Raw genomic sequence first — 5,807 nt, 5'->3', positions numbered from 1 at the left:
CCCACTGCTCCGGGTGTGTGTTATGTGTTCACTACTCCTAATGTGTTTGCATTAACTTGGACGGGTTTAATGCAGGGGAAAAATTATGGGTTACCATACTTGGCCTTCACGTCACTTTCACTGTCTGTGAGGTGCAAATACAAAGTGTACTGGCTGAAAGTTATTATTCACTGATACATTGTTATTCATAATATTCAGCATGTGTGGAGAAAAAGTTCAGGTGAGTAAATACATTTTCAGGTTTACAGGGAGCACTTATTTTTAGCAGATTGTGTTCCAAATTGCTTGCTTACCATCTGTTGATCACAATATTTTAATAAGTGATGCTAAAACAGTTTTGTGAGTTTCTCTAGGTAACAGCATCTGCTAAATTACTTAAATATATTGTAAATGTTGATTTTAAACACCCCATTATATACTGAGTCATCTGATTCCTGGTATATTTCTCAAGAATATATACTACTCGTTCTCAAATATTCCACCATATTCAGTTAAACAGCAAATGTATTGTACAAATTCAGTAAAAAGTTTGAACAAAAAAAATCTCAGATGACTGGCATTTTCTATAATTACTATGTTTCTGATTATTGTTGCATATTGACAATTTGCTAGTTTCCCAACCATGGTGATGTTGCAGCAACAGAGATTCACATATGGGACTGATCAAGAGTTCAGCCTAATAAACAGATGCAACACCTGCCAACTAACACACACACACACCCCTGCAAAAACAGATCTATCTATCTATCTATCTATCTATCTATCTATCTATCTATCTATCTATCTATCTATCTATCTATCTATCTATCTATCTATCTATCTATCTATCTATCTATCTATCTATCTATCTATCTATCTATCTATCTATCTATCTATCTATCTATATTGGCATTATTGTAAATACAGCCAATGTAAATTGTAATATCTGAGGAATATTTCTCTGAACGTCACCAGTGCATCTATTTATTTCTCTCATAAAAAAAGAAGAAGAAGATAAAGGCAAGATGCTTCCCACAAATTCCTAGTTTGTCAGTACACACCCTTTTTTGGGTGTCAACCACAGACTATAATCAGCATAATGATTTTGTATGGTGTTTTTTACAAGCTTAAATAAAGTTTAAGTGTGCTGGAAGAAAGACAAGAAGCAGAGCATCATGAGTTAAACAACTTTAAAATGGTTGATAGTATTCACACACTCACACACACACACACACACACACACACACACACACACACACACACACACACACACACACACACACACACACACACACACACACACACACACACACACACACACACACACACACACACACACACACACTATATATCTCTATATATATAAAATGAGAATTAACCTACCACTATATACTTCTTCTATAAAGTACAGGGATGTCCTGGAGGGCCGCTGTCCTGCAGAGTTTAGCTCCAGTCTGCCTCAACACCTGCCTGGAAGTGCGAGTATGCCTACTAAGACCTTTATTAGCTGCTTCAGGTGTGTTTAATTTGTGTTGGAGCTGAACTCTGCAGGACATTGACCCTTCAGGAGCATTATTGGACACCCCTGATATAGTATGTGAAAAACAGTATGCCAACAGATTTGTATGTCCAAATACAGTATGTGAGAAGTACCCAGAAGACTTACTACTTCCAGCGAGATTCTGAATCATTACAGTTTTTCTCGATTGCTTAAACACTATAACCAGGCTTTTGAACTAAAATTTCAAAACCATAACGCCATTTATCAAAAAGCACACCCATTTCACTAAACTATAAACACTATTACCTGTTTTGACACATGAGTCAGATTTGTTGAACTGTCACTGCAAAACTCTACACACAAATCCCTTAATTTCTCATTGCTTAGACCATGTTGTCATTTAGAAAGCACTAGCATTCAAAATTGTTCACTCAAGTCAGCACAGCTTCAGCTCAGTTAGCACACAATTACCCACGTGGAAACACTAAGAGTCAAAATTTAACACACATCAATCAGATCCTCAATAGATAGATAAAAGGGCCCAAATCAGTTTATTGCGTTTTGGAACAATGGATCCAGAAAGACATGAAGGAAGAGGGATAAGAATGAGGAGGAGGAAGGGCAAGGACAAGAAGACAAGCAGTGTCAGATGAAATTCAAGCCACTCTAGTTGCCCATGTCTTTGTCAATGTTATGACTATGAGGGAGGCTCGGCTACGAGTAAGGCCAAATTTGAGTCACTTTACCGTCGCCTCGAGAACCTTCAGGGAGGTGTGGTGGCAAACAAAATTATATCACTGAATAAGAGACAAATATTTCCAATAGTCTTTGATGAGGTTTATTTTCTTGCAAGAAAAGGCCAGCAGTCATACAGTCAGACAGTGTGGCTGCAGAGTGTGACAGTGAAGGGAGGGCATCCTTTCTCCTTTATAGTCTTGACTCCCAGAATGTTATCTTTCTAGGCAAATGATGGTATTTCAACCATATGTGGAACATTCTTAGACGTGTCCATCATATTGTATCCTTGAGTGGAGGCCCTCCTGTTACATACCAACACTCTTTACCATTCCAATACAATTCGAATTCCATATTAGAATATGGTTTGTGTGTGCTCTTTTACTGTCATATGTTGGTCACACACATCTTACTGCAAGTAAATATAAAAAAAAAATTTAGAGGAGAGAGTAAAAAAAAAATTAAAAAAAAGAGTAAAACAGGAAAAAAAATATGTTTGTGTGTGTGTGTGTGTGTGTGTTTTCTGTGTATGAATAAAAATGTGCCAATGTATCCACTGGTTGTGTCTTTTTTGTTCATCATGTGAAAAGGTTTGTGATGGGGGAACCACAAGCAACATAACTTACCAGTTTTGGAAATGTTGTTTTGAATTTATTGCACCAGTGTCTTAGACTATGTTGTAGTGTGTGTGATTTTGAGGGCTTGTGTGTCCTGTTTGAGGGCAAAGTTTGGTTTTTCAGCAAGAGTGAATGGTTTTGAGTGTAGAGCTTCATTTTGACCTGAAAATAGGATGTTTGGGGAATTGGGTGAGACGTTATGGATTTGTGTTTATAGTTTTGAGAATACGAGGCATAGTTTCAAGAAATGTGTTAAAGCAATCGAGAAAAACTGTAATTCAAAGGACACTTTACTATCCCATGAGGCCACAGGAGAGGATGTGAAGTGACGCAACTAATGCTGGTAGGTCACATGAAAGTAACAACATGGCGGATGTAGAATGTCCGAATTTCATTCATGCTACCCACACTCATACTACATAGAATGCACTTTTTTAATGGTTGCAAAGTAAATTCAAATTCAAATTTAGTGCCTATTTAGACACTATGTGATTTCGGATGCAGCGTTTGATTACCCTGATCAGGTGTCTTTGATTAGTGAAGAAGCCAAATTCTGCAGGACAGTGGCCCGCCAGGGACCCAGACCTACACCAAGCGGATAATTCAGTAATAGAAAGGCATGTTGGGAATTTAGCCTAAATTAAAAGATGATTGTGTTTCTCTGATGTGAATTAAATTACAGTACAATGTGACATTACAGTATTTGGAGCATCATCAGTTCACAGTGCTTTAGCCACATGGACAAACACAGGCTGAGAGTTTGACGAGCCAGCTGGTGTATAGATCACCACATGAAAAACAGCAGTCATCAATTTTCATAGGACAAAGACTACTCATATTGTTCCTTTTAGGGGTGAAACCTGTACCAAAAATGCAGATTAAAGACTCAGTCAGGCTGTTGATTGTTTTAGAGCAGAATAGAATATAATACTATGGACTCTCCTAAAGTCACAGCCACAGGACACATATAATTTGTATAAAGATTTGTATAATACATTTTATATATACAGCATATGTAATGACATTTGTCATTATTTGAATGCAAATCAAGCATTATAAAGAGTGATATTTGTTAACCATAGGGAGAGACAGGTCCCCTGAGCAATGTTGTTTTATATTGAAGCTTTAAATCTAATTTCATTTATGCATGAAACAGTGCTTTGCACAGAAACGTGACTGGGTGTTTTTTGATAGTCACAACACAATGCTATGCAAAGATATGACAGCCCAATACTCAGATCCAGATTCCTAGCTGTCTCAGCCCAGTTCACCACATTATGAGCATGTGGTTGTTCCTGTGACTGAGTGAATGAATACAGTCATTGCTCACAGCGAGGGAAAATGTTTATGAGTTTAAGATGATATTGGTGTAAATCAGAAAGCCATAATATTCAGCCAGAAATACAGAATAAAGGGTGGATTTGCAAACGGTTATAAAGATTTGAACACTGATAAAACCTTTAAACTCTTTAGATGTTGAAGCTTGTCCACAACCACTACGATAATGTTATGCAAATGTAAACAGCTTCAGAATAACAGAGACCCTTTGTGACAGAAAGAGTCAAACCTGCTCTTTCACAGTTCTGCAACACTAAAGGAAACTCAACCTCTATATACAGTTTCTCACACGCAATTTTCAACCTCATACTCAAGTCTTTAGAGAATGGTTTCCACAGCCGATCAGATGTAAACAAGAACTTTGGCGTTCTTTAGTGGTGGCATATTTTGTGTTTTCTTCTACAACATTTCTCAGTCACTTTGGTACATTTCTCACATCATATAATCAAATAATTATTTGTTCAACCTCCACATCATCTATATCCACTATAGCCATCTATACCTGAAATGTTTTCGGGTAGTCGCCAGACTGATATACTATTTTTAAATAGTATATCAGTCTGGCAAGTACCCGAAAAAATGTACTAGCCAATTGACCCTTCGCAGGGAGTTTGATTGACAGGTGATTTGACCAATCATTATCCGCCATCCGCCATTTTTGTCCAACAAAGCAGTCAGGAGAGTTAAAAGATTAATGTTGGAGGATTTGAACTTAAAAAACGGTGTGTACTGACATCTTTCCACGGTTAAAACAACATTCCTTCTTATGTTCATTCATGTTTATTTGATGCTATAAATTAACTAGATGATCGGTTCACGAGCAGCTTTAACTGAGGCTCTACAGCGATCTGTCAGACACATTAAAGAGCCACAAAACAGTATTTATTGTTAACATTTCTAGAAAAGTATTCTAGAAAATTAATGGAACAGAGTTTGTCTTGGCTTTATAGCAGCTCTAGAAAAAAAGTTATTGTCCAGCTAAAGTAATTTTTTTGATTGATTCACTTCTGTTCCAAAGATCATTAGTTATTAACTTAGGGGGCGCTTACACTAAACCGTTTAAACTGAAAACAGTTGCATGCGTTCTGGCCATTCATTTGCAAGACAACTGTGTTTGGTGGCTCAAGAAAGCAAACCTTGAAAAATGAATGAATGAATGAAGCATTTACATAGAGCTTTCATATGCCCAAAGCGCTTTACAATCATATCAGTGGATCTCTCCTCAACCACCACCAGTATGAGCATCCACTTGGATGATGCGACGGCAGCCACAGAGCAATGGTGCCAGTGCGCTCACCACACACCAGCTATAGGTGAAGAGGAGAGAGAGTGATTGAGCCAATTCAGTGGATGGGGATTATTAGAAGGCCATGATAGGCAAGGGCCAATGGAGGGAATATGGCCAGGACATAGGGGTTAAACCCCTACTCTTTGCGAGAAGTGCCATGGGATTTTTAATGACCAGAGAGAGTCAGGACCTCGCTTTAACGTCTCATCCGAAGGATGGTGCTTGTTACAGTATAGTGTCCCCCATCACTACACTGCGGCATCAGGACCCACACAGACCACAGGGTGAGCACTCCCTGCTGACCTCACTAACACCTTTCTCGGCACAAACTCATTCTTGAAAATGTGGA

This window comes from Scardinius erythrophthalmus (genome assembly GCF_964197995.2).
Source record: "Scardinius erythrophthalmus genome assembly, chromosome: 15".
Lineage (NCBI taxonomy): Eukaryota > Metazoa > Chordata > Actinopteri > Cypriniformes > Leuciscidae > Scardinius > Scardinius erythrophthalmus.
The sequence above is the reverse complement of the archived record's forward strand: the minus strand, read 5'-3'. Positions refer to the sequence as shown.